This window comes from Rhyacophila brunnea, unplaced genomic scaffold (assembly GCF_057557595.1).
Source record: "Rhyacophila brunnea isolate RB1 unplaced genomic scaffold, BYU_Rbru_1.0 scaffold_134, whole genome shotgun sequence".
Classification (NCBI taxonomy): Eukaryota; Metazoa; Arthropoda; class Insecta; order Trichoptera; family Rhyacophilidae; genus Rhyacophila; species Rhyacophila brunnea.
The window spans coordinates 632,319-643,808 of NW_028232790.1; positions in this window are offsets into that span (position 1 = coordinate 632,319).

The following is an 11,490-nucleotide window of genomic DNA, read 5'->3' on the forward strand; positions in this document are numbered from 1 at the left end:
GACTGGTCTCGAGACCAGAGTCGCCCGGTGTGCCCCGACTCTTAGTGCGCAACCAAAAGACTTAGATGCCTATATTATAAATAAAGCCAAAATCCAATGTCAAGCCTGGCATACTGGTCATAGTTTAGGTCACAATTTCAATTTTTTAATAATAAATATTTTTTGAAAAAAAACCGTGTTTATTTATTTCTTTCAATTAAAAATATATTTTTTTAAGGTAAGATTTATTTATTTATAAACAGTGCATGCATCTTAAAAGAAAATTTATTTAAAATATAAACAAATCAGTATGACATACCTACCTACATCAATTTATAGAAGTAAAAGCGATAAGACAAACTACACAGAGAATATTACAAACAGGCAAATTAATAATATCGACACTTCCTACGTCAAGTATTGTAACTTCAAAATCGGAACATTACTGGAGAGCGGTTTAAAGATACAAAAGCTTGGTGTAAGTCGACCTTTTGAATGTTTTACACCAAATTTGGGATGTTACTTTCAATTATAAATAGATTTGTTTTGCATTAAAGGATATCTAATATTTTTTGTGGTTTATCTGAAAATGCTGTTACAACATTATACTGCGGAAAATAATTTGTTCCAAGTATTGTATAAAGCACATACAATAGTTTACGGCGGAACCTCTTACATGCATTTAGTTGTATGTGATACTTATTATAATTTACATCGTCATGGTTTTGGTGAAATATATTGTATAAATGATAGATACAATTCTTTACCTAAGATTTTTTTTGTATTTAAAATTGTAATACGGTAATAACTCCTAAATGTTATAGTATGGGTCGTTAGATAGGTAGGTTAGAAAAACTACTCTATATAAAATTGCTATTATTGTCATTTCATAAAACATAATAAATTTAAGACTCTCATGACGTGATAAAAATTAAACATACAGAAAAGAATAGAGAAGAATCAATTTCAATCAAAAATCCAATTCAAGGAAGTATATAAATAATGAAATAGAATTAAAAGCAAAAGAGAAAAATTCGTTTTTCCGAATTCTTGGTAAATAATATGTCAACTATCAACTAAATTAGACAAGGGAATAACAAAGGGTTATTAGGTGGTAGGGTGCACTTCAGGAGGTCAGAATATACATGAAACTGAAAAAAAATCATTCTGCATCTATTTTTTAGTTAAGAATGAATTTTCAATTATTATATGATGCAAGTCTTTCAATCTCTTTGGTTTACACTGACTCATCTTACAAAAATACAAATTGCTGTAGGTGTTCGTATTCGCAAATAATAAAATCAATCTTCATCAGAATCTGCTGGTGGAATTTCACTGGTACATCAACAGGTATTAAATTACTGAAAAACTCGAGATGACGCTCGGGAATGATTCCACTGTTGCACATAGGTATTCAGTAAATTGTTATGTTCAAAATGAACATAACCAACGTTCATACCTCTGGCAACCCCGACGATGATCTATGGTAACGTCGATGGAGCAACGCGATTAATAACAGATGTCGCTGTTGGAATTTCCGGCCGCAACGGAGGTCGCAAGGTGCGAACGCAGCAGCCAGGCTTTTTGATTCTGTCTGTCATCCAGTATAGTCGTGCTCTGCTTTGGTTTTACCCAACATTATAATGGACGTTACTTAAAGAGCACGATTGCAGCCGCAGTGCTACAAGCCTCTGTGTCGTTCCAAGTTTGGTATTTTAAAACTATTATTATTTGATTCACTTATCTTCCAATGTTTCTTTTAAAACTTAGCTGCTTGCCTTTATTATAGTATTTCCTTAATAACCTTTTAATGTAATATTCTTGTTTTTGCTATAATATAGTTTCGGTCAAGTACATAAATTGCCCTTTCATTTATTATTTCCCCTTTATTCCACACTGTTATAAATTTATAATTTTTCACGGTATCAAGACCGTGTGGCGTCCAGGACTTTAATAAGTACATCTTTAATCATAGATTGCACGTGCCTTCAGCCGTGCAATTCCTTTTTGTATTCTAATTTAATTTTTACAGTTGTCAGTTGCGAGGTTACGGAAGTAATTATTGTTCAGCTTGAAAAGGATGCAAGTAACCCATGGCCTTTGCCTTTGTCTCATGCTCTGCTCTCTTTAACTCTACTTTATTTTCCATCCTACCTGTCGTCTTTTCTCTTTTATTTTGTAGTTGTGACGATAAGGATCACAACTACAAAATATTAATATATCAAAATCATCTGTCTTAGCTTTTGGAATTGGCAATGTTTGTGAATAAAGAACCTTTACCGATAATAAAGTTTCTCGTTGCGTGCACTAGGTGTTACTTTTCACGACTATGCTCCAGTAGACAGTGCTAGACAAGTCGCACTTGTAATTAATCTTAAACAGATCATTGTGGTTTATATTAATTTTTATTCCAATTTATCTTTTACCCATTTATATTTTTAGTCCATATATATTTTAATAGAGCTCTGAAATCAAACATGTCTACGTGATCAATCTCTGCCACACCCTCTTGTTTTCCCATATAACTATACAGTACCTACCATTCTGGAGGTGCAAAGGTTTGTTTGTTTTTTAAACATCTTTCAATCAGGGCTTGAACGCATTCCTCTTCATTTTGCGTATGTCCCCTTTCCAAAATTGTGTGTTTCATATTAACAATGTATTTATGGGCCACATGCATGTTTTAAGTCATAAACAATGCGATTTCTGTTCTTATTAGACCAAAACCTGAATTCTTTTGCTCATTGACCACAATGTTTGGTTACAAAATTAAGTAAGCAACTTGAGTCCTCATTTGCATGTCGTTTGCCTTCAGCCTCGTGCCACATGTAGCAACCTTTTTTGTGAGTTCAAAAACAGTGAAATTTAAAACTGATAATTTACGTTTATAATAAAATATACTTAATCAAATTTCCTTGAAGGGCATTCAAGACTTTTTGAAGTCCAAATTTGCAGCTATAATTTTGCCCTATGATGATTGAGCATCATATTTATCAGATAATTTCAACTGACGATCAAGGTTTTTGCCATTTAAATGTTTGTCGTAAACTTGGAGTTGCTCTGTGGATGCTACTTGTAAGTTTTTGAAAATGTGACATTGGTCACATTGGTCCTTTTTAGGGACATGAAAACACAATCTAAAATTTTCGTTGACTATGTCTCAATACTGCTTTTCCATTTGCGCTATATGTGTGTAGGTATATTGTGGGTTCATACCATTAATTATATAGCTCAAGTTATATAGCTCATAACTCAGCTCAAATAAACGTATCGCGAATAAACTCTTAGTGATAATTTTTATGTTTAATTTGGAAAATTTATATATTTGTTTGTATTCGGATATAGAACAACCAAGGAGACGTTTTTGTAATTTTTAATAACATATTTGGGAAGGAAATTGTAACGTAAGTCAATATTCATCGTCCCATTTTTTCACTTTTCACTACAGGTTATTCAAACATATAAAACCAATCTAATAACTATCATCCGGTGGCTCGACTCTGTAGAACTATTTAATTAACCATCACAATAATTGAGTGGAACTGTTTGTTCTCTTGCCTCTTTTAAATTAAGTTGCTCCAAACTTACCACTCATTATAACTTCACATACAACTAAGTAAATTGTTAATTGTATTTTTATGTTTTGTCATATATTTTATTTTTCATTCTTTTATGTACTTTAACATGTTATTTTCCTTGTAATCATTTTTAATATCTTTGTTAACTGTAATTACCTACCTACACGATTTTTCATAAGTGTATTTACTGTGTGATTTAATTATGGTTTCTGTATCCGCCTGTTATTAATTGAACCAACACTTCTTCACTTATTTAAGTCTTATACCTACTCATCATATTGTATACCGACTTCTTTGATTGGTCCTGTTGGAAATATTAGGTCTTATTCCTAGGAAAAATAGACAGACTGTGATGAGAATTTTGGTGCACTATGTAAACTGCGCATCTGAAGGCCCTTATGAAGGTTTTTAAAAGTAAGGTTAACTTCCCAAATAATTTTATGTTAAGTAAATTTACAGACTACAAATATACAAATCTTTTTTGAAAATTACTGAATCCCAAAGGAAATACTTAATTATTACGAATAGTAAATAGTAACACTTCAAAATGTTGATTCCATCCGACAGATATTTTCAATTATTTAATAATTAATTAATATTTTTTTGGATTAGGATGAAACTGGTTATATGTGTAAGATGTACTAATAAAATAGTAATTAAACATTTTGAACTGTTAGTCATTTTTAATATCATTCCATCAAGATTTAACAGTGAAAAATTACTAATAATTTATTTCAGGGTCAGTTTGGTTTTATTTATAATTTTGATAGTATTTCCATGCAATAAAAGGTTTTCGAAGTTATACTTCTTTAGGCGCGTTTGGGAAAACAGGTACAAGTGCATTTTCAGCGTGTGACAAAGTTGCGCGCGTAAGTGTAACGCATTAATTTGGCATGGGACGGAAGTTTTGCCCGCTGATGCGACATAATTTATTTTGCGCGGCGACGTTTGGGTGTTCTAAATGCTGGAGGTTTGTAATTTTCAGCTGTGGCATGGGCTGGTTGGGTAAAGACTGAATGTTGCAACTTTTATTATGATTATTCATTTTTCATTTCGGTCTCAAGCGTACATGCGCATAGTCGTTCTATACCTACAACCAAGTAAACAGCACGTGTTGTAAACATAACCAATATTGTGTCATAATAAAAATATGTATTTATAAACAAATTTCTGCAGACTAACATTCTACAATGTTAATTTATATTCATAAAACTTTATTTATATTGGGGTGTATATTGATTTTTCATTGTAAAGGTTGTGTATCAAGATTTGAGGCCATATTTATGAGTAAAATTATATATCAATAAATAAATAAATTTTGTGAATGTTGAGTTGGTAAATAATTGGTAAACAATGGTATATTGTAAATTTACAATATTTAGATACTTCATACACAAAAATACATATTTTTACAGTTTAGGATAATATTTGTCGTATATCCTATGTCAATTTATTTATTAGCGGTTTATAATAATTGAAAACAATAATAATTATTATGTTTCATCACAAAAGCCAAATCGCATTTCAGTTAAACCATTAAAAAATAAGCTATGTTTTACTTTTGATTTGTAATAAATTATTATTGTTAACGAAAATAGGTGTTCAGTCTGTTTAAGAAAAGATGGTTGAAATAGTGGTTTGCTAAATTTTTCAAACACAGGTTTCGAGATTTTTTCGAGAGAAGGTAAGTACATTCTGCAATAATATTTTGTTTTGTTACACCAAAGAAGTATAACTTCTAACGCGAGTACATAAGTAGACACACCGATTTTTTTAATATATATTATTGCAATATTCTGGGACTACTTCTTAATCTTGCTAAGTAATTTAAAAGACTTTCAATATTATTTGACCGTGACACTTTGTGACCATGCGTTAATAATCCGTACCAAGTTTTTTCATGCGTTTAATTATAATTGTAATAGTAAAATATGATTTGAAAACTATATTATTGCGCTCGAAAAAGAAATAATTTTGATTCATATTTTCCTAACACAAAAGTAATAAAAAAAACAGTGACATCTTTATATTTAGTACATGAAATATGATTAAAAAAATCATATGCTATGCATCATTCATTTAACGGTCGTATGTTTTGGTCGGCGGTGGACTAATATTATAACTTTTGAGAGCAGTGGTGGTTTTCTGTGAAGCAGACGATTCGTTGAAAAGTATTGACATCTTAGTTTTAAAAAAATAATGGAAGCATTCAAAATCCTGATAACCTACCATATTATTCCAGACTTCCACGTACCTAAAACACCACTCTTTGAGATCATATTTTGTGGAATAATGTACTAATCCTCAGTAGATGTTGACTAATAAAATAAGTCGGTGGTAAACAACAAATTTGCATTCAATTTGAGACTAAAAATGTTCTAAGTCTGCTCAAGGAATTCATGTGTTCTAGTTTTTTCAAAATACTATAATTTTTACATCTTTGAATTATAAAATGACACATACTGGTGAAAAACTGTAACAATACGTAGTTTATGAATGCCACGCTTGTTTCAGGGATTTCTATGATGGTTTTCAGATATTTTATTTTCGACTTATTGTGTATGTGACCGGTCATTTAAAAATACCCATACAAGTAACGCTTATAACGAGCAAATTTAGTCGGTCCCATTTTCCTCGTAATAACCAAGTTCGACTGTATTATTAGGGTGCCGTGATAGAATTTTTGTACACTATCGGTACTGCGAAATAAGTTTGAAAATTACTGCTTTATCAACACATTGTTGGCAGGATACGGAAAAATACAGGATTGCATATCAGTGCGAAATTCCAAACCACAGCGATTGAAGGGGAGGGGGGAAAGTATATTATGCAGTGGCGGCTCGATGACTTCCTAGGTGGTGGGGTTTAGCCACTTATTATTAAAATAAATATACATACGAGGGTGGGTCAATAAGTCCTTAGAAAAGCCGACAGGTGCCGCGACTAGTACTGTAAGCGGTTTGTTTTCATGCAGCGGCACCACCGATTCAGTATGCTGCGAAGTTTCAATCAGATTGGTCGGGTTGTTGTGTGTTTCTCGTACATTTAAAAAAAAAATTTGCTTGTGGAAAATGGAAATATGGAAAATGGAGAAAATTGAGTTTAGAGCTGTTATTAAACATTTTAATATAAAAGGGTTAACAGCAAAGGAAATAAAAAATGAGTTGGATTTAGTTCACGGCACATCTGCTCCTTCACTTGCAATTATTTATAACTGGTTAAATGAATTTAAACGTGGTCGTACATCAACAAAGGATGAACCACGCTCAGGACGTCCTGTAGAGGTGACTACACCAGAAATGATCAATAAAATCCACGATATGGTGTTAAGTGACCGAAGATTAAAGTTGAGTGAGATAATTGAGGTTACAGGGATCTCAAAAGGTAGCGTCATTTCTATTTTACATGACAAATTAGGCATGAAAAAAATTTCTGCAAGATGGGTGCCGCGTTTGCTCACAGTCGACAATAAACGCAATAGGGTGGTGGCCTCTAAAGCCCTGTTGTCGCTCATGCAACGCAATCCGGATGAATTTTTTCGTCGCTTTGTGACTGTAGATGAAACATGGATACACCACTATACTCCCGAGACGAAAGAACAGTCAAAGCAGTGGATTGCGAAAGGCGAACCATGTCCAAAGAAGGCGAAAACCGTAAAATCAGCTGGTAAGGTTATGGCTACTGTATTTTGGGATGCACGTGGAATTATTTTCGTTGACTATTTGGAAAAAGGAAAAACAATAACAGGGGATTATTATGCATCTTTATTGGACCAGCTAAAAAACAAAATTGAAGAAAAACGGCCTCATTTAAACAGGAAAAAAATCCTCTTTCATCAGGACAATGCCCGTGTTCACACATGTTTACGATCAATGGCTAAAATTGAAGAATTGAAGTTCGAATTGGTCAACCACCCACCGTATTCGCCAGATTTAGCCCCCAGTGACTTTTTCCTTTTCCCAAACTTAAAAAAATGGCTAAGTGGACAACGTTTTTTTTCAAATGAAGAAGTCATCGATCGGACAAATGCTTATTTTGAGGACCTTCCGAAAACTTATTTTTCTGACGGTTTAAAAAAAATTGAGAAACGTCTTACCAAGTGTATTGAGCTCCGAGGAGATTATGTTGAGAAATAAAAAAAAAAACTGTTTTAATGCTTTTTTCTAATGAATTATTGACCCACCCTCGTACCTACCTACTTTCTCACATTATACATTATATACCAAGATGCTTATAATAATATGTAAAATAATGAGAAAATGAGTAATTTTTCGGAATAAATAAAATGATTATCTGAGTCGTCTATTAATCACATCTAAAAAGCGTGCTTAAAAATATTAACTTAAGTAATACCATGGGGTCATTTGATTCGCTCCCCAGTATGATAAAATAAATTAAATAGTTAATTTAATCATCTAATAAAGTACCTATGTATATTATGACAGTGATAAAATATCGAACGTGTATTTTTGACATAACGATGTGGGGATGGTCCCTACGAACCCTTAAGGTAGAGCCGCCCCTGATATTATGTATAGTTGTAATGTAAATATTGTTTACAAATAAATTACAATCTTGTTTCTGACCAATATCTACACTATAATTTGAAGACTATATTTGTATGTTTGTACCGTCCTTTGGTTTTTCTTTATACAAATCCACACGTGCAGTCGGATTTCGACATAATTTGGACACTAGATGGAAGCCGAGGAGCCGGAGTGCATGGTCGGCCGTTGCACCCCAGGGACAGTTCTACGGTTTTTGCGGAAAAGGAGTAAGGAAGGGCCGGTCACGGCGACATCCGGACACATGTCCTAAAATTAGATCAAATGATATTCAGTTGTATTGATAAATTAAATAAATAGATAGGTATGTAAAAAAAGTATTTTTAGAATATATTATAACATTTTCATCCTAGAGCGTTATAAAGCGTAATAATAGGTATACTCTATTACTCTAGTCTACGAGATTAAAAAGATTGAGTAAACCTATAATTAATATGGATAGAAATTTTAATAAAGATTCATTACCCGTAGCGCGTTCTGCTCTCCCATATACTGCAGAGTCCGTGAATGCTGCTCCCTGATGGATTCTTGTATCAGGGTCAAAATGTCATTGTGAAACAATAACATAATATTTCTGATTACATTTTGGTGCATTCAACTGCCCGCCATTATGTATTCCTTTACATAAATAATTTTATTGCTCATTATGGCAAAACATTTTGAAAATAGCCGATGTACTGGATTATTTTTTATTGTATTTTATATTTATTTTAGGTATAATTTTTTTATATTTTATTATGAATGAATTTTATTTTTCATTTAATATTATATTGTTTATGTAGGTAGTGAGATCCCCGGGGTTCCAGCGGCTAGCTCAGGGTGTCCATCGAACCCCGGATTCACAAAAAAAGAAAAAAATTTAAACGGTTGGAGTATAAATAAAACTCGGTCTTTCGTGTTCGTGACGTGGTCTTATATTTTCTTATCCTTTTTAGTTTCACAAATTTATATCTGGGTTTTTACGATTATAGTCGCAGGTCCTATCCTATCGGAAAGGGGACGCTTACTAACTTTTTTTTTTCTTTTTCAAACTTCGCGTACCCACGCCATTCCACAAAAAGGACTCTCGTGATTGGCCAAATTTTATCGCGTGATGTTTTTTGATTTCACGAATCACGAAGACCACCCTGGCGCAGGCGCGTCGAAATTTGGACGTTGCCGACAAGCGCGGCAAAATTTATTATTTTTGAATCCTTATATTTAGTCTTAAAATTATCTCTTTCATCCATCATCATTTTTACTTTTTAAATTAAATTAAATTTATCTTAATTACACCTCCGCCCAATATGCGATTTTCACACACCGGACGAAGGCCTTTACCTATGAATAAAAAATACTTAGGTGGTTGAGCAAGGAATCAGATTAGATGTTTTATGAAGCCGTTTCTAGAGGTCAGGGTTACGTTTCGACTTGAGCTACTAAATGATTATTTTACACCGGGAGAAGCCCGCCTGTAACAGGGGTGTATCAATTCGCCCCATCTGGATTAAAGTCGAAAGGTACGCCCTGATCTCATCGGCCACCCATCCAATTCCTTGTTCATCCGTTAAGTACATGGCATGATAACAGTTTATAAAAAAAAATTCAACTACAATCTAACTATTCTAACAAAAAAAAAAACAACTAACTTTACGTATTGTTTCTATATTTATTTTAATTACTATTTTCCTGCTCAAAGCAATGCTCCTGAATAAGTCAGAGTTTGATTTATTTTCCTTTCTTATTATCATTTGTCATAATTTATTATTATTTTATTTTTCTCCTGTAATGTCGTGCGTTTATTTTGTTTTCGTAATGTTTTTGTTATTCTTCTCGTTCTTTTATACTGGTCAGCGGAGGGGTCGTGGAGCTGCAGTCTTCGACTCTTGGGCTGTCCAGTTTTTTTGTATTCCGAGAGGCTACATTTGTAGACGTTTGGCCCTCGTTCGGAATTATTATTTCGTGTTACGTTTTTCTTCTTCTGGTGCAATAGGAGCGTACCTCGTTTGGCGTCGTCTGCCTTTGCAACCAGGGCGTGGTAGTGGCGTTACTATTGAGCCAGGCTCGTTTCGAGCAGCGGATATCCTTCTGTTGAAAGTTTTCCACTCATCTGCTGGTCTCTGGAGTATCACCTCACGGACAGATACTGTGTCTCCACCTGTTCCTATTACTGTGGGCAAGGCATCGTATAGCGGTACAACGGCTAGGCTCGCTGACGGCGGCACGGCTTTCTCACAGGTACTAGGATGGATTTTCACAATAAGTATCCTTTTCCCTTTCTTTTTTTTATAGATGGTTACACTTCGGAGGTACCTCTTGTTGTTTCACGATATCTTTCAGGCGTCACGTCCCTAGTCTCTCCATGAACCTGCGCGAGAAAGCAGAGTGCGCACTCTCCACACCATCAAGCTTTGGTATCATGAATTTTCGGCTACGCAGCCTTTGGATGCGCTTACTTCAAGAGGTGGCTCCCTTTGTGCTTCCAAATTGTCTTCGTCTGTATTTATTCTCTTTCTTTCTTTAGTAATTTATTCGTTCATTAGACTTCCTCTACTTTAAATTTATTCGAATTTACTTTATTAATTACTCCTACCCCATACATTAAATAGCTACTAATTTTATATAAAATCTTCCCATTGTACTTATGGTACTTACTATCACTTTTAATATTTTACCCTAATACCCATAATTATTTTGCAACATTGTATTGACTGTATAAATCACATTGATATTAAAAATTGAAATATTCCACCCTCTCATTATATTTATTTCTGAATCAGTACACTTAAAACTGTGTAATTAACTTTATTTTTAGTGAAACCCATTTTATTTTAAAAAAAATTGTTGTTTCGTTTTACGCGCCCGACATCCTAATCCAAAGGCGCGCCGCGCCGATTTGCGGTGCCTCTCACGTTTTATTATTATTTTTTTTTTCATTATTGTTTTTTTTTTTTATCACAAGCATACAATCTCTACTTTCATCCTCTTATACCTAATTTTAACTTATTATTAACATTTAACATAACAACTAACACTTCGTCGAGTGATGCCTTATTATTCCCGTTCCGTTTTCGCTGTGTTAAATTTACGATTGGTAATTTGTAAAGAAATAATAGTGACGGTCGTATACTATTTTCCTCGTTTCTCTTTGGATTCAAATTATTAACACGGCGTAACTTTGAAACAGGTTTCGCGCTACTGTAGAATATCGTCTTTCCCGTTTATAAAATTGTTTGCGATTTTCAATGTTAATGTTTTCGAATTCATTCATATTTACTTTATTTGAACGGAAAGAATTGGCGTCACTTTGCGGAGCGTTATTTTTAAAACTAGAATGTACATTTTTCGTACTAATGAACTTAAGATTACAAGGCTCAGAAAATTTGTCC